The following is a 27,578-nucleotide window of genomic DNA, read 5'->3' as shown; positions in this document are numbered from 1 at the left end:
CAGGATCTCAGTACTTCACAAATTACTTACAGTTTGGGCCTTTCTCTTAGATTCAATTTCCTAAAAATGCCTTTCAAGCCAATCCATGTCCAATGCCTTTGAGAGTGGATTTATGATTGATCCTTACCTTTGCTCATCCAGTTCTCCAAATCAAGGAACAATGGAGTCAGACCTGACTTTGGAGCCAGGAAGGGAGTATTATAATTGAAATAATTTTCTGAATTCAAGCTGTGATCTTTAGCAAGTCTCAGTGTTCTTAAACTTCAATTTAATTGTATGAAAACTTCAGCTCAGTGACACCAGCCTCTCAAGGTTGTTACATGGAAAACTCAGATTTGTAAAGAAAATATAGGGTATAGTGCATGGCATACAACAGATGCTTAAAGAGGGTAGTTGTTATTCAACACCACTCAAAAATACAATATTTGTTTGTGCCAGGTATTGTGTTGAGTACTGATAAGTGAGTGGTGAGGGCAAATTCTTTTCCTCTGAGAGGAGCCTTCTGTAAGAGACTGAACAAATTAACAAGAAAATGAATGAATAAACATAGAATTACATGTAATAAAAAAAATACTACAAAGGAGAGCAAGAATGTCCAGGATATTCACAAGGTAGGGTGAGATGACAATCTAGATAAAGCCTACTGAATATATGACATTTAAATTGAGACACTTTAAAGATTGAGATCTAACCAGAGAAAGTCCCCTAGGGAAAAACATACCAGGAAGGAAGGACAGATGCAAAGGCCCTGGGGTGGGAAAAGGCTTGGCTTTCAGGGTACTGAAAGGAAACTACCATGGATAAAGCTTAGAGAACAGCTGGATTTTAGAATTAGATTAGTTTAGAGATGGGCAATAAAAAACAGAAAGCAATGGCAGGAATGTGAATTTGATTCTAAGTGCAATGGGGAAGGAAGTCTTGAAAGACTTATACAGAGGAACTTGCTCAGAGTGATCGACAAGGGTTGAAACAGGGGACACCATCCGGAAGGTTATCAAAGTAAGCCAGTGGAGAAATGATAGTAATTTGCACTAAGGTAGTGATGAGGACATTTCCATTAATATGTCACACACATTTGTAGCTTAAGATGTTATGATTAATACCATCAACCACACCACACCAAAAGCCTACACTCGTCATTGTCATGCAGCTTTTGAAAGCTCCACTTCCTCTACTGTGTATATTTTCTTTGTACACATCCACCTTGCTCCATCTTAGATCAAAAGCTCCAGTGAGAATGGGGACTCCATCTTGCCCATCTTGCTTGCCAACTCTTTCCATACCTTCATTTCCATCCTAATATTTGTTCAACAACCCCCCCCCAAAAAAAGACCAAAGTAAATAAATGACACAAACGGCAATTTGCAATGATTAAAATTCTCTCTCGTTCTCCTCCCCTCTAGAAAAGTATTGCAAGTTTTCTTCCTCTAAAATTGGAGGGGTACTGACATCCTTCAGGATGCCACCCACACTGATGGTGCAGAAAATTCAGCGTGATCATCTAGTTCAGAAATAGTTTCTTTGAACAGCCCATCATCATCAGAAGTGAGTTCTTGGCTTTGGCACTATTGCTGGCTGTAATTAGCTCTAGTTAAACTGCCTCTGTGCATCCTGGCAGGCAGATCACCTACATCAATACTGCTACTAGCTTAAGCTTTCTCTGGGGAGACATTGTGTGTGACAGACTTTATCTGCAGGGCAAGCTGCCATCAAATGTGGTGGCAGAATCCATCCCTCTGCCCAGTTCAGCTAGAACCAGATTTGATCGACGGGCCTTATGTGTGAGTATCAGAATAATAAGGATACTAATCACTTGCAATCACATGGCACCATTTATCCAGGCATCTCCGAGGACTTTTTCTGAGTTAATTTGGACAATGTCTCTGTGCTCCAGGTAAATGTTATTATCCCCATTTTACAGATGAGGAGACCGAGTAATGGAGAAATTAAGCAGCCTGCTCAAGGCCGCTCAACAGGGAGATGAACACTAAAAAATGCCTCTGAGCCAGCCCACTGAGCCATGGTCTGCCTTGTCAATGAAGTATATCAGCTCATCATTGCTTGCTGCTTATTAGATGATCATGTTTTATTAATGTACACGGTTAAGCAGCTGCCACATTTCATCCAAGAGGTGGCCACCTTTCAGTCAAGAAGAGAGTAATTCCGGTTTATAGCAACTGTGGTCAGGACTGCTAAGGGGAAGTTAAGCTGCCTGCCTTCCATTATATTGCTCATTCTTTGCCCTTCGTGACTTCCTGTTTGGGAAAAAAAATATCCAGTGAGAAAAAAATCTGGCACCTAAAGGTAATTGGGGGTAATTTTTGACATAGGAAATGCATTGCAACTAGATTGCTCAATAGGGGGGAACTGCCTTGTTAAAAAAAATAATTGTTTTACATTAACAGTAATAGAAATATTTCTGGAATAAACATTTGAAATGTTCCACATAATGGATCTGAAGGGAGAATGAGAACTTTGAAAACTGAAAAAGAGTATCCAGGTAGAAAGTTTGAAACCCTCTCTTTGGTCAAGGTGCAATCCAATTTCTGTTCTTTGCAGGATTACAGAGTTAATGGAAAGGTGAAGGGCAGAGAAGCCAAGCCTGAGACAGATGTGAAGGAAGGAAAATTTGTTTCCAAGGCCCTGCCCTGACCTTTTCTTTGTTTGCTCTCTTGCACAGTAGCATATGACTGTGAAAAAATACGGGGCTCAGAAATAGGAAAATAGTTTGCCACTAGCTGCTAAAAAACCTTGAGCAAGATTCTTAATTTTTCTCAAACTTTGTTTTCTCATCTACAATTTTGGAATATAATCCACCTTGCAGGATTATAAAGAGGACGAGAGTCTAGTCAGGTACCTAGCGGGTAATAGACCCTCAAGAAAAAGTAAATAACACAACTGTTAATAGCCTCTCTCTCTAACATGAATGAACCCTTACAAGACTTTCTAAACCCTCACATCTATCTTGGTTATTCCATAGGCTCCCTCCTGGTCCAACAAGAACACACCCACCTACATGCTGTCTCCATTTCTTCCTTCCCTCTCCTGACTTCTTACTCAGTCTATTGTGTAATCCAGCCCTGTAGTTTGTCCTTGAACAGACCATTGATTCACCACTCAGAGCCTCAGATCCTCCATCAGTTCAATGGAAATAACCCTCCCCTCTGCCTATCTTATCTCACAAGATCATTAAAAGAAACACATGAGTGAATAACTCAGTTGGCATTGGAGACTCTACCATGCCATATATTTTCAATTTTTAAACATTATCACTACTATTTCTTAAGGCTTAGCTAACGAAAGAAACCTCATTTTAATTATTCACAGTAAGACATTAATGATAAAGAGTGAATGCTTTACCCCTGCTAAGCAACAATGGTTCCTTTTAATAGAGACCTTTCATGCCTTAATCCAAAACTGGAAATATTAGTGAAAATTCAAGGCAGAGAAGGATTCATTTTCATGAGAGAACTCCTAGAAGTACCCTCCCTGTTTAGCCTTTAAACAAGGGCTGTCTGTCTGGCTCCTTTTTTTTTTTTTCATCTCTGCAAACCTTTTGAATGGTACACAGAGGTGATACTGATTATAACAGAAAAGAAATTATAACAGAAGAGAGGTTGATCATCTGCTTACCAAACACCCAGTGCTCCATTCCTCCCTCCCCATCCCTGCTCCCAATACCAAAAAGGTTTCTCAGTATGACAACCCCAATTTAAGCTTCTTTTCCCCCCAAGGCTAAGAAGAGTATTCTACTGCAAGTGTTAATTGTCCTGACAAGGATGTCTGGCCTCTTAATTTGCAACAGTGGCTGTGCTAAATGGTGCAAAATATACAAAGATCTATAGTTACACCCCCAACAGAAAATGCTGTTAAGAATGGTCTTTTGCTTTTCATATAAAAATCCCTGATAACTTTCAGCAGTAGAAAAGGCAGCCCAATACAAATACAAAATCAAAGTGCCAAAAAGCTAATAAAATGATAAGAAGATCCTGGCACCGATTTTCAATGCTTGCAACGATGTACTAAAATATGCCAAGTCATGCTCAGGAAGAACATTAAACTGTTCCTATAAATGGGACCTAAGGATCAGCTAAAGCAATAGAGTCTAATTACTATTATTAATAGCAAGAATATATTAATCTTGCCTATCAGCAAGCAGGTATAATATTGACCTTTTCTTTCAATGACAGTTCTAATGCTATTATTTACTATGCCAGGCATTTTATTCTGCAGTACTAGTCACAAAATGATTAACACCAGGATGTTCTACACCGCATTATCAAAATTCTCTCAAATTCTGTTGGATGAAATGATATTCATGCCCTTCACCTGAAGAGCATCAGGGTCCACTAAGTTAGAAGTTAGGGTAAAAATATAAACACCAGCCTAGCTAAGAAGATCAACTAAAATAATGAGGGTAAGGAGGTATAAAGTATCTCACATCTGTCTATTCATCCATCCATCCATCCATCCATCCATCCATCCATCCGTCCATCCATTTATCCAAATCAAACATATACTTTGTGCTTTGTGACCACCAGCCAGCATTGAAGAATACCCATTGGTAGTAAAGATAAGATTCCCAAGGAAGGTCAGGTGTAGCAAAGATAGTTAGGACCACATAATATTGTGTATTATTATGCATTTTTTATTGAAGCAATAAGACTTGTGTATGCCGATGAATCTTGAGAGAAAATGATATCTATTTATTTTAGGGAAAAACAGTAAGGGCTAATATGTCTTTTTTACCCATTTCTTTCCCCTCTTGAAAGCTTTTGGAGGCTATTTGTTGCAAATGGCATACCCATCAGTTTTGAATGAAGGAGGAGGGTGCCTCTTTTGTTGTATTAGGTCAGTGAGATTATGAGACTTTGTCTATTGTAGCAGCTAGTGTTAATTTTCCTGACTGATACATAAGACCCCAGCATTGTTTAGCATGCTCAGTGATTTGGGGCAAGTCACTCAGCCTTTCAATGTCTGTTTTCTCACAGAAAATATTGACTACTCTTACCTCTAGCATTCTACAAATTTTATTAAGTTTCCTGAGTACATAAGGAGGAAAAAAACCATTTAATTGTTGATTTTAGCATTGTTTATAGCTCTTATTTACTTTGTGGACAGAATATATTGCCCCATCATGAATATTCTTACAGTTTTAGGCATACCCCTTCTATAGTATTTACCCTACTGCACTGTATTATTTGTTTATGTATTTCTGCTTTTATTGCATAGGACTGTGAGCTTTTCTGGGGGCAGAAACTGTCTTTTTGATCATTTTATCCCTATGACCTTAGCAATTAATAATTTTTTCATTGAAATGTAATTATGAATCTTGAAAAGAAAGCTTGCAATAGGTTATCTGTCTCTTTCCTGGCACCATTGGGGGGTAAATGCCCTACAGGATATATAAGGAGTTTAAGAGAATGGAAACACATACGTAGGAGGGACAGGAGGTGAGAGATAGAAAGAATAAAAACAGAATTGAAAATACTGGGGGAAACAACAGGAATAGCTAGCTTATTGATGTCAAGGGGGACATAGAGGAAGGATGAGGGAGTGAAGCCTGATAACACGGTAAAAAGCCCAGGTCAGAGCCCAAGAGCCATCTCCAGCAGAGCACCTAATCATTTTTGAAGGAGAAAATGAAATGTGACTGAGAATTGGGAGTTCAGAGATGGGATGATCATATATCCAATATCTTTTCCTTTGAACCAGGGACATGGGTTGCTGGAACTTAGAGGGAATGAAAATTTGAGATCTGATGGCAGGGCCTCAACTCTCCAGATGTCTGAGGCCAAGAAATACAAGGCAGGGTGAATTGGTCAGGATGCTGGTGACAGTTTCAAACTTGCTTGACATGTAGAACAAGACAGGATGATACGACTAGCTGCCAAGTGTAGTATCAGGCCTCTGGTATTGTCCCAAATAATACAATAAGGGAAAGAAAACATTTCACTCTCTCTCTTGCTAAAAATGGCCAACCAAGGGTGGGATCTCAACCAAGCTACCACTACCCCTCAGCATGTTGGTAGGAGCAGTAGGAAGCCAGTCGTTCTAACCCTGCTTAGTGAACAGCCTGTACCTGCTTATTTTCCCACCATTCAAGCAAGGAACATCACTTTCTATGTGAAAGAGTCTTCCCTACCTCTCTACCTGTGAAACTGACTTTTACAGACCATCCCCAGTTTGGGCAAAGTGGCCCAGCCAGGACAACCACACTTGATAACCTAATCTGCCTGACCCTTTATCAAATCCCAACCAGACTGGGTTCGAGGCTAACTAAGGCAAGGTGCCAGCTACCCAAAACCATGTCCAGGTTAGGATTAAATTGCAGGGTGCAAAACAAACAAACAAAAAACCCAAAACAGAAAGTTAAAGACTACTAGAGGCAACGTGCTTAGACAGTGCTGAGAATCCAGCAAAAGCCCTAACCTAAAAGGCAGCAGCAAAGGCGAATAATGTTGTGTATCAAGAAACAAGAGGCACTGCAAGAGGCAATCAATGAGTGGAGGTGAATAGTGAGGGGATGTTTCCATGTCAGTATTTCCTAATACATAAGGAAATACTGAACTTTCCAAAAGTTCTGCCTCCACACTCTAGTTTAGATTTGTCATGTCCTTTCTTGACACTTCAGTTCCCAAAATTATATCCCAGAATACTTCTCTGTTACCTACATTCCTTCTGCAGGTTCTATCTATTATACTTGTCCCCTCAGATTTACTGGTTGCTCTTGATTCATTCATTCATTCATTCATTGGTCTAAAAATGCCTCTTAAAGGCTATGATCTCACTTTTGAATTTCACAAACCCAACAGCCAAACTCTTCCAGTCACTTTGTGAGGCACCTAGCAAGAATTATCTATCTACTGCCCAACTCTCTCTTCTACATGGGCTCTTATTTCCCATCCTGTTTCTGCCATGTCTTCTCTGCAGTAACTGCCTGGTCCTCCTAACCCTCTCTACTTCCTTCAGAACCACTGTGCAACTAGGTCCAGAATGTGTCTCTTCAGCACAGCTAGCTCAGTGTGCGACCTGTCTCCAGGCACTGACTCTTCAATTTCTCTGTCTCTAGCTGAGTTCCAATTCAAATTGCTGCAGTCAATTGAAACTGCTAACTATAAAGCATCAGTGTAGGTGGTATGCAACCTGCCTAAGCCAGGAGCTGATTCTGCCTTCTTTCTCCACAGTTTTAAAGACATTCTGCATTTTTAAATGAATATTGCCAGTATAATGTGTGTGTGTGTGTGTTTTATTATTGTGGGAAAAAAATCTCTAGTCGCCAGTCCTTGATTTCTTCTGCTGTCTCATTGTCCAGAACTGGGCAACATGACTGACAACGGAAATGTTATGATGACTACACTACATCAGTCATGATGAATTCTGGGGTAAGAGACTAAATCCTAAGTAATCAAAGGACCCCAGGTACTACCTGGACAAATTGGAGTTTGTTAGTAACGAAGAATGGGGGAGTAAGTATTGAAAATGCAATGGGCTTTATCCGCCATATTTTTATAACAACATCATCAGTTAATTGAAAAAAAAATTCTAAAAATTACAATTATCCAACAGTCCAATGAAGTCCTGAGTTTTTGCTTTGGAAATGTCCAAGCAGAGGTCAGTTGTCCACCTGAAAGTGTAGCATACAGGGGAAGGTGGAATAAATACAATTTCCTTGCCCTATATAGCAGTAAAAGTCCCTAAACATTTGAGGAAAATCATGAAAACACTGGAGTGAAGGCAAATGGGAAGGAAGACAAAGACTTCCAAAAGCAAACTTGGCTCACTTAACCCCCTAAACATATGGCTCCTATCGACTATGGCATAGAATGTTGTTTTCGCCTCCAATTTGCAAGCTTGCCTTCCTACTTAATAAAGGAACCCCTTGGTTTGATTGTGCATATGACTGCCCAGCTGAAGACCACAGTTCCAGCATCCTTTGCAGCTGGGTGTGACCATGCTGAGCTTTCTGTAATGAAATGTAGAGGAAGTGATGTGTTCAAGTTCCTTTGAGTCGCCTTAAAGGCAGCAGATGAGCTTTCCTTCTGCCCTTCATCCTCCCTTCTCTTCCTGAAATGTGGACATAGTGGGAAGTAGTCTTGGATGATGTAGGTTAGGACAAAACACGGAGCGGTAAACAGAAGAGTGTAGTTTCCCAAGACTATGGAGTCACTAAATAAGTCTGTGTTGCTTATGCCAAGATTATTCCATGAAGGGGACAAACATTTCTTTCTTGTTTAGGCCACCACTATTTTTGTCTGTTCCAATGCACAGATCCTTATCTGAACAAAACAATAGCTCATCGCCATTGGAAACAGTGGCTTTTACAATTTTTTTTGCCAGGTCTCTCATAGCTCAAGCCCAGTCTTACCTCTCTCACTCTATGCAAATGGCCTCATATCTTACTTTTTTGCTGACAATTCTGGCAATGAAGGGAAATTTGCTGAAATTCTTTAACTGCCATTCCTGCTGATCTGTCTGCACCTACATCAGTTTTGACTTAGTACCTCCTGCCATTACAGAGAAGGGGCACAGAGCAAGAAGAAAGCTACTCTATCCTTTCTCTTGTGTAATGTTAACATTACTTTCTCTGTTGCTATAGTATTGTCATTAATATATGTTCCAGTCCTCCGTGTGTGTATGTGTGCTCGCACCCGCACCCATGCACAGTTGGGAAGTAAGGACGGAACTAAGGAGAGAGCAGCTTAAAAAAGTGATGGAAGAGCATTCCACATCATAGATTTTGTGACTTTTCTCACAAAATATCTAGGAAAATGCAGAAAGAGATGAGAGTGCACAATAAGCCAAGAAACTAAGATTGACAACTAATCTACTGGCAGAATCTTAGAGGAATTTCCTCTAATTATAATATTCATGGAGTGGAAAAGATAAACACAATTGTCAGGTGACATTAACACATACCTTATCAGTTGCAGGAGCTCCGAACTGCTAACGTGAAGGACAATGCAGAGGCACACCAACACACTTTCTATGCCTTGGCTCAAAAGCAAAGTGTGTGACAATGGCCAACCACAGAAAGACTGTAGAGCCACAGCTCTATCACACAGAGCAGGGGACAGGGTCCAAAGCAGCCGTGTGTGGGTACACACGTGCAGATGAAAAGAATTACACACATGCACAAATACATACACATTCCACCTCAGATTCCCCAGTTTAGGCATCTTCTAAACATTTTCAGGGATTAAAATGTTCAGGAATTCTATACACCCTGAGGGAGAGGAGGTAAGCTATGGCCAATTTTCATCTTAGAATACAATGGAAAAAGAAGAAAAAAGCATGTAAGTAGAATGCAGAGCTTTGCTTTTATTGTTTCAGGAAAGGGAAGAACCACTATTTTCAATTACCCATAAATAAATTTTCCTCCTGGTAATAATAAGAGCAAACATTTTTCAGATGCTAAATACAAACCACTCACTGGAAACCATTCTAATACCTAGATTCTAATATTAGTTCTGCATATTAAAAGCTATGAGACCTTGGGCAAGTTACTTAAGATATCATTGTCTCAATTTCTTCACCTGTATCATGAGAATAAAAATAGAGGGGAGGATTCTGTGAGTTGATATGTTTGAAGTACTTCAGTCCAATGTAGGTCTGATATCGGTAAAAATCCTCATAAGACACAGTGAGGTATGTGTTATTATAGTGTTCATTTCTCAGATAAAATGTGTCATGAAGCAGTTAAAGGACTCTTTTAATAATTGATAAATCCAAGTCCTGGCTAGAACTCAGTTGATTTAGTGTCATCCCAATATGCCAAGGTTGTGAGTTCGATCTCTGGTCAGGACACATACAAGAATCAACCAATAAATGCATAAATAAGTGGAACAACAAATCAATGTTTCCCTCTCTCTCTCTCTGTCTCTCTCAAAAAAATCAAAAAATAAAAAAGTGAAAGCCATAAAAAATTGGTAAATCCAGAATTAGAAAACACAATTAATGTATATAACTAATACACTAATCACTACAATATACTGTCTCCTTACAGCAAGTCTACAATACCTCAGGAATGGGAAGTCCCTCCTAAGACCAATTACACCATTGAATAAAATCACTATTAGATACCATAAATGGGGCATTGAGCCATGAATATCAACCAACCTTCTTGCTTAAGATCTGAGCAGAGGACTTTAACAGTAATCCAGGACTGAGTAGAAGGGAACGATATAGTCCTCCATCAACCATCAATAGATACCCCTCTGTAAAAATGACAATGCTGAAAACAGAAAACTAAATGGCTCCAGTGAAAATATTTTGCACATTAAAAAGAGGAAAAAGCAATCAAACTGCAGAGAAAGAACAGTTTAAAAGTCACTAAAGGAAACAGAAATTGCAGAAATTGTCTGCTTTGTAATCTAAATAGAAGTGAAAACTACAGTTTCTGAATAAAGAGATGAAAGATGAGATTATATGAAAATAAGTTGAGATAAGAAGGGAGTTGGCTGAGAGGCAGGTAGAAATAAAAACAGGAGTTTGACATGACAAAGATTATAAGGAGATTAAAAATGCAATAATAGAATAGAAATCTGCATTAAAAGCAGTAAAGAGCAGAATTAACACTATAGAATTAGTGACGATGAGTTTAAACCCTAGAATCTGTAGAAGAAATGCAGGATGGAGAAAAATTCAAAGATGCAGACATTGGTGGTAAGGATGAAGAAGTGAGAGGTCAGGTATGGGGATAGGTGGGGTTTGAGAAGCACATATAACAACAGAAGTAATACTAAAGCTATGTTTGAAGAATCATAAATATATATTTAATGAAATTTCAAATCAAAAATTATTACTTAATACATGGAATATACATGTCTGACTTTTTTGATAGGTCAATATTACCATTTCATACATGAGCATAACATGCACATTGAGAAAAAATTGAAAAATGAGAGTAAATAAGAAAATATTTTTAAAGTTGACTATGACCCTATTACATAGATATTAACTCTATGATGTATAGTATTTCAGACTATGAATGAGCATTAATTAGATCATACATAGTGATTTATAAAAAGTTTTATTCATATCTCTGCTATATATTTTCTATTCAAAAGCAACATAATTTTTGTCAATGAGCAAAACATTTTCACTGGTTAAAACCCATGCAATGCATAAAATTATGAATAAGGAAAAATTTTTAAATCACCCCAAATTATATTGACCCAGAAATAAACAATGTTATCATTTTGAAGAACATTCTTCCAGGTAACTATGCAAATGGAGACCATAAACATAGATTAGATATGGATCTAACCAGAGGTAAACATAGAAATAGACAGAAATATAAACAAATATAGAGAATTTTCTACATAAATAAATCATACAGTCAATGCTATATTGATACCTACTATTTCACTTAACAATATAATGGACATATTTTCATGTCTATTAATAGAGATTTATTTTGCCATGTTGATTCTGTAAAATTATCTTGTATGGCTATGCAACGATTTCTTTAATGCATTGCCTATTGATGAAGAACTATGTAAGTATTTGATATTTTATTAATATTTTATTTAGATTATAGATTCTTTTTTTCCACCATAAGCATAACTACAATGAAGAAAAATCTGTAAGTGCACAATTTTTTAAATTAGTTTGATTTTATTCTAAGCAGGGCCAGAAACAGGTTTTGGGATTTAACATGCCATCTTTAAGAAGTAAACTTTAAATATAAGCATAAGCGTATATAAGGTTTTGAAATGGAATCATGCAAATGAGGGACTTGGAACCTTAAACTTCGATGCCATGATGAAAAAATTTGCCTCATCCCTTAAGAAAATATTTTGAGTCCAAGAAGGCAGGGACCATATTTCTTATATTCACTTATTTTTGACAGAACCTATCACAATGCCAGGTACATATTAGATCTTTAATAAACACTGTTTGCATAAACTAAGTAGAATTACTGGATCAAAGAGTATAAACTTTTAAAATCTCGGCATAATTGTCAAACTCGGCTCCTCAAATTTATATCAGTTTATGCTCCTCTCCAAAATGCATACGGATGTTTATTTCCTCACATACTTACCAACACTAAGTATTTTGTTCTGTTCAGTTTTAACACACTGGAACTTTAAAGATACTATGGATTTGAACTTGGCTTTTTAAAAAATGCTTTTCAGGTTTTGTGTCATGTTTAGAAATGTCTTCTATGCTTCAAGATGATAAACCATGAAACCCTTGTTTTCATCCCAATGTGTCATGCTAACGTATTTTATTTAAATATTTGATCACTCCAGAATCCATTTTATTGTAAGAAATTGCTTATAAACTCAATGTTTTAGATGCTTAGCTAGTTTTCCCTCTGAAATTTTTAATTATTTTTTATTTTCCCTAGTGATATAAAATAACATCCATATCATACACTGAATTTCAAAATATATTTAAGTTGGTATCTGGATTCTCAATTTTGTTTCAATGATGTATTAAGATTTCATCTGGACTGCTTGGATTCACAAATTAATTTAGAAAAAAAATGACCTCTCTACAATATTAAGCTATCCTATTCAAGTATAACATGTCTTCGTATTTGTTGGCAAAAATGAAAGGTTTGGAAGACAATGTGTGGGTATGATGTTTTGATTGAAGAGGGAGAGAGAGGGACGTATGGAGAGGAGGGGCAGGAAAGATTTGGAGGAGGAGGAGGAGGAATAGTGTCAAAGTGAGAAGGATTGGGAGGGGAAAGAAAAATAGAAGGCGCAGAGGGGTTAAGAGTAAGTTTCAGCCCCTCTGTGTCTTGCTCAAAGTCTAGATTTACCTTTTATAAACATATAACTTAAATCTATTTACTTGACCACAGTTTGTCATGGTTCTTCCTTTGCAAAAGGGAAATGATCGTAATAAGTGTGTTCCATACGAGGTTGTTTTGAAGCTTAAATGACTTAGTATGTGTAACAAATCACTTAGATCAGTGCCCAGGACATATTTAACACTAAAAATTGTAAACTGTTATTCTAAGCAGGGAAACCAGACCTGCATATGTCAAAAGATTAGAACCCTTGGCTTGTAGAATTACGTTTACTGGTTAAGGATGCATGCTCTGAGCTCGCCTGCTTCGCTTGAAATCCTGCTTCTTCCTAGGAGCTTTCTGTCTTGGAATACGTTATTTAAACTTTCTGTCTCACTTTTCACATCTGTCAAATGGGATAACAGTGATAACTACTTTGAAGAATTAACTGAGTTAAGTAATTGTTGAACAGAATGCTTGATCTATAGTAAGAGCGAGAAGAAAGCCACCTTATAACTCAGCAGATTGTCTCCGAGGGTAAAACAAGTTGTATTGAATTTATTGTGTGTACAGCAGGGAGTGCATTCATGTGTGTTTAAGAATTTAAATTGGGTTTTTAGTAAACCTTTCAAACCTGAAAATTTTAGCAGTTCTATTGCAATGCAAACATTATACATTCTTTCCTTTTTTCTTTTCTTTTCTTTTTTTTTGGTAAAAGTTTGACCTATGTAACAATTTCTTATTATTAAGTTGTCTCTCCCTCATACTCATAAATAATTTCTGCAATTGGGACTTTTCGTGTTTTTAAACAAATACTTATTCACTTGCCCATTCCTCATTTCTGTACAGAATGTGGTCATTTAAAAGGTAAAGGCCCCAAGGAGGAATTTTGAACATCTGTGTTTTTCTATAGTTCAGTTAAAGTTTTCAGTGAGAAAGTAGGTATGCTGACCACATCTGCTATGGAAGATATATGTGACACTAAGAGATCATATAATCTAGACTCAGGATGATCTGCCTGACCAGGAAAAATGTACTTGAAATGGAAATTTTGTGCTAGCTGGTGTAAAGTTTTCATTCTAAGGAAAATTCTTATTAACATCATTGACACGATTCCTACAGAATGCATTAGGGAGCTTTCTTGCTTAATCTTTCCTGTTTTTGTGGCTGGTACCATTCTGGCCTCTGAGAAGATGGGGTTGTACGGCACAAACACAGTCTCTGTCTTCATGGAACTTGCAAGTCAGTGAGGGAAAGGCAACCATACAAATAGACACAGGCAGAATACAGGCAAACTAAAAAAATATTAACAATTTAACATCTGTTATACATCCATACTCACTTTTAAACTCAGAAACTATAGTAGAAGTCAATTTAAAAATGAAATATTCTTCTTGCATATCAAACTGAACTTTAAAACTAATAATAATACAATTATTCATATAAACAAAGAAATGAAGTCAACTTAAATATCCAAAGAGAGAGAAATGCTCCAATGAATGATGATGCCCTCACACAGTGAAAGATTATGCAGTCCTCTGCTCCGAGGGAACCTGAGATTAAGTAGTCACAGGATTCTACCCTCTGGGCATATCAATGGTAGCATTATGAATTGGATATCACTTCAGCACATTTAAGACTGAAACGAGAAATAGATCTTCTCAGTTAGCTACCTTGACTCGCCTGATCCTATTTATAAGGCTCTTGAACATTAAATGGCTCTTTGAAAACAGTCTTTTCACACCTTAAGTGCAACTTGAATCAGAAACATATATATTTGGTAGCTATTTGAATCACAAAAATGATTGAGTTTTTTTTCAGTGTAAGAGGGATTATCAACCCTGCACATCATATCTTTAAACATCAATGGACTTTGTTCTTTAGGATTTTTACTGGAAGAAGCACATACTTTACTGTCACATATAACTTGGTTTACCTCTCAGCTTTACCCATGCATCATCTTTGCAAAATTTCTACATTCTCTTTAGTGCATGTTACTTACATAAAAAGTGGGGACTACAATAATTGGTTTGAAAATACTAAATGGGTTCAGCTTCACAAAGTATCTAGAACTGCATTTGGTTCATGGTTGACATTTTTTAATGATTGCTTTCCCCCCCCCCACCCTATCCCTTTGTAGCTTCCATATGCTAAGTGGGAAGATCTAGAGATGCCTAGTTTGGGTTGAAATATTAATCTTCAAGAAGGAAGTGAGGAAGATGAAACCCCGGCGGGGAGCAGGTAGCTTTTGCAGTGACAGAGATAGAAGGCAAATAGAAGGGGACAGAGACAATTTGGGGCTTAGACCCACTGGGTGATCCAGGATCATAATAAAGTCAAACAAGAAATAAGAGCCCAAATCTGTCATTCAAATGGTCTGGGTTTAAAGTTAAAGATTTGACTTCAGTCTTTCCCAAAGTAAGGTAGGATCTCAGGCCGCTGGTGACATAGGAGGCAATTTTAGGGGACAAACAATAATTTTTAATTAATAGCTACTTTCTGTGACCAAAGAAAATGGTTTTATAAACAACATACCATTTTCTTTTACAATAAATTGACAATTTAAATAAATAAGTTGATTTTAGAAAAAATAGATAAATGATAGTAAGGCGGTACTCAGATAGGACCTAAGCAGTGAGGACAGTATATCAGAATGTCTAAAGTCTGGGCACCACTATTCCAGGCAAAGTCAAGAAAAAGGAAGTGCTTGTCTTAGTTTATTCAGGCTGCTAGACCAAAAATACCATAAACTGGGGGGCTTATAAATAAGAAACATTTATTTCTCTCAGTTCTGGAGGTTGGCATGCCCAAGATCAAGGTTCTGGGAGATTCACTGCCTGGTGAGAACAGGCTTCCTGGCTCCTAGATGGCTGTCTTCTCACTCTAACATCACATAGTGGGATGGTCTGCCTCCATGAGGGCACTATTCCCATTGCTGAGGGCTTTGCCCTCCTGACCTAATCACCACCCAAAGGCCCCACATCCTAATACCATCACTTTCAGATATACGTTTCAACATAGGATTTTTTTTGGGGGGGGGGCAGGGGGTGCAGAGGAACACAAACATTCAGTCCATAGCAGACATTAAGAGGTATAATGTTAGGAGATTTCTGAACCAGCATTGTGTTAAAGCTGCCAGGCGTTATTACTCTCTATTGCTTTCAGTGTTACTTCGGTGCTTCTGACCTATCTCGGCATTGTATATATGGCCATGTACACCATATATACACAGTGAATGTTGGTTTCTCTCAGTCATTTGGCTCCTGCCTTCTTCCTCGGTACTTTCAATATCAGACTCTCTCATCAAGGGCCTGGACCACAGAGACTGAATCCCGGGTCTTGACAAGGCAGAGAAATGGTGAGATTGGTCAGAAACTTTCCCAAATTGCCCACTTTTCTAAAGTTCCAGTAGGACAAGCAATTCCCTGCCTCAATCTTAGACTATTGCTCTGCCAAATCTGAAAGAAAATCAGTGATGCCAGGACCTTTCCATTTGAAGAATGGGGGAGTCAAACGGGCCTGGATATCTTTGATTTCGGTTGAGAGCACCATTAAGTCCTGACTGGCAAAATGATAACTACCAGGAGAGACACTGTTACGGGCTGGAGATCCAACAGTGAGAGCAAACGCAGAGACGTCCTTTCTGCTGGCATGGGGAAAGCAAACATCCCAATATAATTGGACACACGAGCATACCCAGAACCCAAGAAACCAGCATGATTAATGACAGAGAAGGGACATTTAAAAATGCTGTGGCTTCTGGTCAAGTGCAGAAGGGCCTGGGCCAAAGAAAAATAACACAGAGAACATGCAGTTCAGCAAGTAGAATCAGATTATTTAGGTCTTTATCACCCAGAGGTCAGGGAGATAGGCTGTAGGGCAGAAATAAGGCTTATTTTACATGTGCCTTTGGTGTTACCACAACAATAAATCACTTTTTTAGTAAGAGTGGAAAAGGAAGGTACCATCTATTAAACAACTATTATGTGCCAAGGATTTTACACAAAATACATTGTATCAGTTTATTTATTCACTCAACAGATACTTATTAAGCACTTAATATGTTGTTATAAGCAGGAAGATATTGAAGTGAAGAAGGCAGCGTCTTCCTCCTTAGGGAGCTTAGATCTCAGTGAAAAAGAAAATAAGTAAAATAATGGCATGCACTAGAATTTCAGATATTAACAAGTACTATGAAGAAACATAAAGCAGGCTGAGACTTACTGAGAAGGTGGGCTGTAACATACAGAGTGATCAGGGAAGGCCATGTGACAAAGTGTACGGGAGCCTTAAGGAAATCACAGAGCATGTTGAGTAAAGATACAAGGACACTTCCAGCTGTGGGAAGACCAAGTGCCCAGGACATAAGGCAGGAGTGACCTTGACCTATTCAAGGAAGCACAAAGAAGGTCAATGTGGTTGGAGCTGAATGAGTGAGGGAGAAATGGTAAGAAAGAGGCAGGGACCACGGACATGGTTTGAGGTCCCGGCAGGAACCAGGGGTCCTCTCACATGCACAATAACCAGGTGAGGGAGGCTCGCTGATCCTGGATCCTAAAAGGCAGGAGACTGAGAAGCTGGTCTCAGAGTTGTTATCTATCTTATTATAAACGACTTTGAATAGAGTCATTTCTATTCATGTATTCTATATACATATAGAATACATGATATAGTATTGTAGTATATATAATTATATTATAATTATATAGTATATATAATTATATTATAATCATATAGTATATATAATTATAATACATATAGTATATATATTATATGGTATAGTATATATAATTATATTACATATAATTATAATGTAATTATATTATAGTATTATATAATTATATTAATTACAAATAATTATATCACCATAATATATAATTAGGCAATATATAACTATATTAGATGCAATAGAATATATAAGTATCTATTATGTAATAGATAAGTAAGAATATAGATAGATAGAATATATAAGTATCTATTATGTAAGTAATAGATATTATATAATTATATTAGGTATAATATAGATCATTAGAACTCAGGTTTTAAGATTGCGTATCCAGCACTCACTTCACTGTACTATATTACCTGAATTCCATCCTGAGTTGTTCAGAAGTCTCAGTAACAGATTATTTATAACAAGTCTTCCTCTATAACTTTAAAACTGGTACTTTTGCAATTTGTATCCACTCAATGTATAATTATTGAAACTATCTATGGCTCCAGAAGAGTTCTGCTGAAGGTAAGAAAAAACTTTTCAGAATGCTTTGTATCCAAAGAATTCACCATCTTAGTGGAGAAAATATTTCCACAGCAACTGAAACCATTTTGGAAATTTAGGCAACTATAGAGACTAGAGAAGGGAGATACAGCTTTTGTAGACAGGGACTGCGCAGCTAGTTGAAGAGTCTGATGTGAATGGGCATTAAAATAGAAAACCTTGCAATCCTGATAAATATACCAACTTTTTCTTGAAGAACAATATATTTATTTGTTTGACTGCTTGTTTTAATAACTTTCATATGGAAAAATAATGTAAGAGTATGAAGGAAAAAATACAACAAAAAGAACAAATGAGGAAGGGGATCTATAGCAAATTTTAAAACATAGTATAGACCATCTTTAATTAAAATGTTATGGTATGGATATATGAGTGGACAGATAATCCACATGCAACAGAATAGAAAATTCAAAAGTATACCCAAGTTGCAGGTGAAAGCATACGATAAAGATGATACCTCAAATCAGTGCATATACTAGTTTCCTAGGGCTGCTACAAATTGAGTGGCTTAGAATAAGAGAGCTGTCTTATCTCACAGATCTAAAGGCCAAAAGTTCATAATCAAGGTGTAGTCAAGGTCATACTTCCTTTGAAGGCTCTCAGGAAGGATCCGTTCCAGGCCTCACTCCTGTTTTCTGACGTCCTCAGGTGTTCCTTGAGTTTTAGGTGGCTGTCTTCTCCTGTGTCTCTTTATATTGTCTTCCCTCCATCTATGTCTGTGTGTTCTAGTTTCCTTTTTATAAAGACACCAGTTGTGTTGGATTAGGGCCCACCTCAATGAACTCACTTAAACTTGATTATCTGTATAAAGACCATATTTCCAAGTAAGGTCACGTTCTGAAGTATGGACAGTTATGAATTCAACATCTCTTTTTAGGAGGAACAATTCAAATTTTGGAAAATAGCTATTAAGAAAATGATCAAATCCTACCCATATTTCACATTGTACATCAAGGTAAAATCTAAATAAATCAGAGATTTAAACGTAAAGGTGAAACTCATAATGCCCTAGAATGAAACATATATGAAAACTTTCAATAACTGAGAGTGATAAACACTTTCCTAGCTAAACCCAAAATCCAAAATAATAAAAGACAATATTGACACACTATAGAAAAATATTTTTAAGAATCTTGTGAATGAGAAATTTCTCACTCAAATGAAAGTCACAATACAAAGGACAAACTGCAAAATATATGTTCAAATTCTATCATAAAAGAATAATATCTCCAAAAGAAAATAGTCTTAAAATTTGAGTGAAATAAAAGACTAAAACATATAAAAATAAGCAAGATGTAGAAACTGCATTTTAAACATATGAAAAGAAGATCAACCTGACTTATAATTATGTAAATGAACATTTAAACTATGCTGAAATACTATTTCTTCATTATCAGACTGGTAAAATTTTCAAAAGTCTAACAGCATAATTTGTTGGCTATACTGGAAGAAAAGAGGCACTTTCTTACATTGCTTGTGGAAAGGTGATCATTCTGCATCTGTGGGAATAATTCAGCAATAATTAGTACATTATATACACACTTACCCTTCAACCAAGAAAAACTATTTCCAAGTGTAACCCAAATGTACAAAAGGATTTATGCACAAAATGACTTAGGCATAAAGTTATTCACTGAGATGCGGTAATGGTAAATGTCTATCAATGAGACATTTTAAAACAAACCATGATATATTCACACGAAGAAGCACTAACAACCATAAAAATAAATGGTGAAGATCTCCATACACTGATATGAAGTGAACTCCATAATACTTATTCAGTGAAATAAATAAGGTATAGTACACGATGTACATTGTAATGCTGTTGTGTAATACAGGAGAACAAGTATGCATTTTCTGTTTTTTTGTGAAGAAAGATAATAAAGATAAACCACAAATTAATAAAATGGTTATCACAGGGAAGATGAAAAACAGGGAAAAATCAGGTTATCACAGGGAAGGTGAAAAACAGGAAGGTAAGTTACATTTTGTGAATATATTCTCTATTTCCTATATTAAATGTTGCATACTGCAAAATAAAATCACATTTAAAAAGCAATTGCTAATATTTGTGAACAAAATGAAATGAATGTATCTGTGTATCAAGTTGATCACACAATCATAGAGATGTGAATTCAAGTGACGTTAAAGCACAATATTTTGGCTGTTCATCCTTAGTACTCAGTACATGAAGGACAATAAAAACTGAAAGTTAGTTTTAAAGCACATTTAATAATCTATTATGGTAATGTTCTATTGTAATTTTGAAATCATTTTATTACATTATAAAAAATGCAAATACATAATTTATGACAATTACTAGAAATATAGCTTTCCAGAGTAAGAGGAAACAAATGAGAAAATATGGGCAAAGAAATAAAAATCCTATAATAGCAAATCTGAATTGCAATCAATAGTCTATAATCATTAGATTTTCTTCCAAAGATATTTATTTTGTAGCCCTATCCAATGAAGAGAAACCAATGGCTCCCTAAAAGGAAGGAAGAGTCCTTCAAAGTTGAGGACGGGGTATTTTTGCTGTGCCAAAAACGAGGACGTGAGCCAGTTTTCTCACTGTTAGATTGGGAAGTTACAGATAGGCAAGCAAAAAAGAATAGAAGGATTTACTCAGTAAGGAATTAGAGCTGAAGACATCGGTGTGAACTCCCATTTAACTTAATATAGATACAGATGGTTAGGCATGGACATATTTATGGATATATGTAAATACACAAGTTAATACACACAAACATACACTTTCTCAGTCTGTCAGCTGAGTGTGCCCAGAAGCAACAGTTGCAAAGAGGTATGTCTAGAACCAAGATTTTGGTTTCTAATGCCATACTTCAAACAATAGAACCAGGGTTTCTTAAAGAAATGTTGATTTTAAAACTGGGGTAGGAAACATACAAGGTGGGTCTGGAGCATATGGTAGTGACAGATGCTAAACACACACACTCACTCATGCACAAACACACACACTTACACACAAACATGGAACACATGATTCATCGTGAAGACTTGTGATCCAGGGATCCAGGAGCTTCCTGACAGAGCTCCCAGTACACAAAAGTGAAACTTCAAATAACACAATAAAATAATACTGGATTATAACTTAGAGTATAAAATAGATACCCATGAGCCCAAGCTGGTATAAACAAATGATAAATAAATGGAGAAAGGACAAATCTTCCTTGCAGAAAAATTCCAAATAATTCACGTAGTTACTCCTCCCTCTAGGACGTGAAGCATAACTCCCCCCTTGTTAAGTGTGGGTTGTGCGTTGTGACTTCCCTTTAAAGGGGGCAGACAGATGGAAAGAGGCAGGGAAGAGTAACTTTACAGTGGGGAACTCAACAAACATTCCCAAGGTGATCAAGGTCAACAACGATAATGATAAATCATGTTGGTAGAACGTTCTCTTGATTTGATGCATTGGAACAGTCTCTTTGATCCTGTGTTCCTCACCCCATACTCATTAGCCCATTCATGAGAAAGACATCAGACAAAATTTAGGAACAATCTACAAAATACCTAAGTAGTACGCCTCTAAACTAGCAAGGGGACAAAATATATGGTGATGGGAGATAGTTTGACGTGGGGTGGTGGGCACACAATGCAGTATACAGATCACATATCAACGAAATATACACTTGACACCTATATGATCTTATTAACCAATGTCACTCTGAAAAGTGTAATTAGAAAGAGGAGAAATAAATAAATAAACTGTCAAGGCCATCAAAAACAAGCAAAATGTGAGAAAGGGTTACAGCCAAGAAGAGCCTAAAAAAACAGGACTATTAAATGTAATGTGGTATCTTGAATGAGATCCTAGAACAGAAAAAGAACATCAGGTAAAAACTAAAGAAATCTGAATAAAGTATTGATTTTAGTTAATAATAATGTACCAATATTTGTTCATTAATGATAGTAAGTATACTACACTAATATTTTAACAACATATGAACTCTTTATGCTCTGTCCCCATTTTTCTGTAAAACTAAAACTGTTATAAAATGAAATGTGTGTTCTTTTAAAGGCTATAGTTGCATAGAGGTACGTTAATTTAGAGCTGGCAGAAATCTAGAGATATTTATATATGACTGTACCCTCTTACTTTGTACTAAGGAAAACAGGTGCCCAAAGAGAATAAATAATATGTGTGGATCACCTAGCATCAAAACTTACTCCAAATCGTGAACATTTCACTTTATTCTGAATGGCAATACAAGCTAAGATAGTAACTCAAAGTGACTTGCATCCAAGTTTCTTTTGAAAATGTTTGAAATTATTTCCCACCCAGCAATTCTTTCCAAAAATTTAACAAAAATTAGGTTCTAAAAAGAGTTGTCCAGTATTGTTGGGTCTGCTGAGATAACACATAGCCCACAGAATTCATAAGTGTTTCCAACAGGTATCTCCAGAAGAAAGGCCCAATGTTACAGGCACGTGGAGAAGTGCTCACTTGAACTATTATGGTTTGATCTGGCCCAGAGCCTTCACACCCAAAGTTTTTAGAGTTTCAGAACTAAGCGGTGTTTGGGAAACTAATTGCACTGATCGGTCTTAGAAGAAACTAAAATGTAATTTAGGAAGCCATTTTATTGATCCATAGCTAATGAGACACACACACGTCTCATAAGCCTGAGCCGCCTGAGCTGCTTCATTATCAGACCCACGATGAGAAGCCACGTTATAATCAAACGTATGTTCAGTTAACATAGAACCAGAGCAAGGAAGCAAAAGTTGCCTGATTGAAATCATTCATGGATTTCCACTCACACACCCTGTCCATTTTGCCCCAGGGAACTACTTCCTGAGGCAATACTAGGTATCCATTGCATCTCTACCTCCTTGGTTCCTCTTTTCTAGGGTTTAGACTACCTGGCTGCTCCTCGGAATCGCCTGGGGAACATGGAAGAGAAGCTGATGCTGGAGCCCCACCCCGGAGGGTATCTGGGGGCAGCACTCAATCCTTGCCACATTCATACTTGTAAATAGCTCCACAGACTCTTCTAACATGAAAACAACCAGTCTGTATTATCTATCCCCCTTGCTAAACTCCCACATACCACTTCTGAGGGCTGAATTACTTTATTCTGGAACTTTTTATTTCAAAGAACTGCAGAAGCCAGAATGATGATGCAAACTTTATATTTTAATGGACAAGTGCTGCTACCAGTATAACAGAACACACATACTGTATGCTGATGAATCGTAATGTTCAATTCAAATAAAATGCATCTTTATTCATATATACTTTTACATCACCTTGTGTAAGAAGGAAATTATATTTCTGTCAGCTATTTCTCTAAGTTAGAGAGTAACCCCTTCCAGCTTCTCCTGGGTCTCACGCCAGGGCAGCCCATGTTGTCGTCGCCATCACTGGAGAAGGAGAGAGAGGGGGGCAAGAAGTGGGCTTAGTAGTTTTTAGTTTGTAAAGTGTTATATAATTATTTTGTAAAGTGTTATTTCTGGTTTTCTGTGGCACTTAATGGTCAGCTTTCTATGCTGTCCCTTCCCTCCAATTTCCAGCATGGTAAGTAGGGTTTGGAGGTGATGAGAGACATTGAACATGACTCATGCATGCGCTTGTATGTATGAATCACGTCTCCTCTCCCTCCCTGCATTACTTATGGTTGTGAAGAGTTTATCAGAGCCTCACGTCAGCAAAGAGAGACCAAGGACACAAACCAGAATGAAAACATGGTCCACATATTTTTTTAGTAGTTAAAATGTTTTCTGTTTCAATATGAGAAGAGTTGGGTGTTATGTTTCAAATTAAATTTTTAATTTTGTAAATAGTCATAAAATGTTATTTCTTAGACTAAGTTGCCCTTAACAAAGGAATGGAAAAGTGACAATTCATATTAGTTGAGAGGTGCAGAAGAGGAATCAAAGATGTTACAACAAAAACATTAAGAGGCAATGGTTAGTGTTACTGTTTTGGCAGCACTCTAATATTGCCAGGCTCAAGAAGTAGCCTCTTTAAGTGCCTTTGTGATTTCTCTTGTATCCAAGGCTTGTGGATTGTGTGGTTTAATACTCCAAGGGTAAATGAATTTTCCTGTCTAATGATGGGGTTACCTTGGTCACCCTCTGAATTTATCTGTGTATCTACTTTCACCTTTCACTTCTTCCTTTCAAGTCCTTGGGCAGGGCTACATACACACCTGCCTGCTTTTATATATCTGCCTTCACTGACCCCATCTGCCATCCTTCAATACATCTGTCCACACCAAAAACATCAGCCTAAACCAAATGCATGTAGAATTTTTCCACAAACACAGACTTTCATGAAGCTCAAGTTTTAAAACATTTCAGAAATGAGATACAGTGTCCATTTAAGCTTCATTTGATTGCCTTTGTTTAGCTTTCTACGTTATCTCATGATATAATTTTTATCTCATGAACGGCGGCCTGGAAGGTGTGGTCCTACCTTTTTCAAAACTCACTGGGTGGAATTTTCATTCCAGAGCTGACTAGGATTTAGCTGCAAAGTGTCCAGAGTCTGAGCCCTAGCTGTGTTTCAGGACTGGGGGTAAGGTGGAAGCAGGGAGGGGGGCAAAGAAAGTCAGCATGCAATATTGGCCTTCCTGGCTTTCTAGTTTGTGGAACACTGTCTTCCACCAGCTACGAAAATATCAAAGGAAAACAACCTAGGCACCCTCTAAGTATCTGTAAATTCAACCTGCTTTAAAGATGAAGGGAACGGGCAAATCTAGGTTTTGACTTGTTTCAATGAACAACCATGGAGGGACCTTGGCTCTGCCTAGCTTAACCCCATTCACACCTGGCACCACTTACTTTTCTTCCCAATTTCACTCAGGCGCCCAGTGCAGAGAAGCAGAGTCCAAACAGCAAGCTGTGGTACAGGGGAACGTTGACTGCTTGCATTAGTCTTTATCTGATTGTTCTCCCCTTCGGTCTCACTCAAGCACACTTCCTTCAGAAAGCCTGCATTTGGTACAAAAGAACAACCAGTTTAATGTGATATTCGCGGGGAAACAGAACTCATGACTGCAAATGAGCCACACCTTCCTGTTTTCCACAGAAATCTTTGGGTTCTCAGTGCCAACTCAGACATTGGTCAAATTTTATCTGATATCCTTTTACGAAATAAGAAACATACAGTCTAAGGGGTTAAGTGAAGATATCCCTAAGTGAAGATATTCTCTCGTCTTTCTATCTCTGTTTCTCCCAAGTTTCTCCTCTCTCTCTCTCTCTCTCACACACACACACACTTTTCATGTTTTATCTCTTCTAACATTACTCACTTTGGAATCAGATAAATCTGGTTTAATCATTAACCTACCCATTTACTAGCTTTTTTTTTGTTTTTGTTTTTTTAATTGAATTCTCAGAAGTAGGGAAGCAAGTAACATTTACCTTAGGTAGTTATTTTGAAATTTCAGTGAGATAATATGAGTAACACACTACGCTCAAGGACTGGGTGGTATCAACAATAACAACAAGGTTGACAATGGTGATAACAATAATGATACGAGGAAATGCAGATGTGATAATGGTAACTTCCACACACACATTTCAGCAAGGGAAGCCTATCAAGAACTGGCACATGATGTCCCAACCCTCACCCTAACCCTGGTTAAAAGGAACATTCCAGAACAAAGGATGATTGGCAAAATCAATGACTCACAGTGTGAGGTACTGAAATGTTGCCCAATGAAAGGAGTCAAATAAGGTTCAGAGTAGATTCAGCCAACGGGTGTTAGCTTTTGCTTCTTGTTTATGTTTTAAAAGAACATCAGTTGATAGATTAGTCAGTAACACGTACTGACCACACGTGGAAGGGAGTCACAAAGGCAGTGAAAAGACGAAGCCTGGACTGCCTCATGCTTAGGAATGGTCTAACTAACCTTTTGGGGGCACTGGGCCATTCAAATCCAAAAAATGATGGGAAGTGCGCATGTGACCAATATTATCAGTTTGAAGGGAATGCTAAGAAGACAAGTCTTACTTGGAGGCACGAAAAAGAGAGATTACTGGGTGACAGAGAATCCAGGAGGTACTCATGTAGAAAGACTAAATTAGTCATTAAAATGATGTTTTTAGAAGTATTAATGGAGTAAAACAAAGCTTATAGTATAATGTTAAGTAATAAAAGCAATTTTCAAAACTAGATGCAGTAAGTAATTTGAAACACACAAAACCTTGCTTATTTCTTCATCCCGCATCACACTCCCTGCTTCTAAAGTTAGAAGAAAACTGTGATCATATTAATGGTTAATGATATTTGGATGATAGGACTTAAGATAACTGGTTTTCAAAAAATGCACAACGTATGTTAATTAACTATATAATGGACAAAAATAACAAGAAGAAAAAAACTGTTTCCTTGGTTTGTTTAACTCACTTATATCACCTAGCTACTTCTGACTTAGTCTTGCTGCTCCTTCAGCTCTCAGTTTCTCGATGACGTACATGACCGTGCAATGCAGGATACAGGCCCCTGTCATTCGCCCCATATCACCTCTGGTCACCCCTGTCCCATATCACACGCACTGTAACTAATTTTCTGTGTCTGTACTAGACGGTAAGCTCTGAGGACAGGGAGCATGTGTGACTTGAGCACTGTTGCATTTCAATGCTTACCATACCTGATCCATAGTAAGAATAGAAAAATAAACACACACACACACACACACACACACACACGCAAAGGAATTATGCAAAATTGTACCTAAAAAAGAGAGGACATGGTGGAGGTATGACTTCAGCAGGGATTAGAACCGGAAGGGATTCCCATGCAAAGCGGTGTCTCTGAGGTAGAATGCCAGGAACCATGGCAGGAAGAATTGTCTTCTCCAAACAGTCACAGTCAGCTGAGGGCACAGGAAGGTGGAGAAAGGCAGGTTGGACTCATACTGTAACCACAGAGGTTCAGCGACAATGTCTTTACCTGATATAAGGGCATGAGAAGGCACTGTCCAGAATGTGGAAGAGAGAACTGACATGGCTGGGGAGAAAAAAGAAAAGAAAAACCAAAGAAGAGGGGTCTTGTCCTTGGGACCAGGAAAGATTGCAAGCAGTAACAGAAGGGGCATTACCTGTGCTTTCGAAAGGAAGCAGAGGCTCTTTGTTGCCTGGATTCCCGAAACTGCTGTGTCATCCTCCTCTTGTGACCTCTTCCGAGGACCTGGCAGCAGCTGCAGCCATTCTCACCCCAGGTAAACTGGGAAGGGAGGGGATGGAGAAAGGAAAAGCAAACACAGGCTGCCCCTGCCTCTCACACAACCAGAAGCCTCTTGCTCCACCACTGTTTTTGAAGGGATGTGGCTTTGTTTGTATTCTTTTGAAGAAATATATTTGCGAGTCAAACACGTTATCCTTCTTAACCCTCTAGCTAAGTAAATAGAGCCAAAGCTGACAAAATAACTCTTTAGGGCAGACCTTAAAGCCAATTACGTCAGCTTCCTGTTGTAAAAGCTGCTTTGGTTTCTGGGCTCATTGAGTTAAAGCTGCTTTAAGATCTGAGTGTCTGTCCCTGGGAACGTTACTGTGTAAAAGAAGGGAGAAACCAGGCTGGCG

The 27,578-nt window shown here is 37.7% G+C and overlaps 1 long non-coding RNA gene across 2 annotated transcripts; it reads right to left on the bottom strand.

Annotated features, from left to right (window-relative positions):
* Positions 1 to 18,350: 18,350 nt before the first annotated feature.
* Positions 18,351 to 27,325, bottom strand: LOC123478028 (uncharacterized). Of its 2 annotated transcripts, XR_008426732.2 has the most exons (6): positions 27,098 to 27,325; positions 26,731 to 26,872; positions 24,834 to 24,983; positions 23,298 to 23,411; positions 19,493 to 19,522; positions 18,351 to 18,824 (listed from the first exon to the last, which is right to left on the bottom strand). It is a non-coding gene; the product is annotated as an uncharacterized lncRNA (long non-coding RNA). The 2 variants fall into 2 exon arrangements; XR_006653127.2 differs by lacking the exons at positions 18,351 to 18,824; positions 19,493 to 19,522 and having other exon boundaries at positions 23,175 to 23,411.
* Positions 27,326 to 27,578: the final 253 nt, after the last annotated feature.

This window comes from Desmodus rotundus, chromosome 4 (assembly GCF_022682495.2).
Source record: "Desmodus rotundus isolate HL8 chromosome 4, HLdesRot8A.1, whole genome shotgun sequence".
Taxonomy (NCBI): Eukaryota; Metazoa; Chordata; class Mammalia; order Chiroptera; family Phyllostomidae; genus Desmodus; species Desmodus rotundus.
The sequence above is the reverse complement of the archived record's forward strand: the minus strand, read 5'-3'. Positions and strand labels throughout refer to the sequence as shown.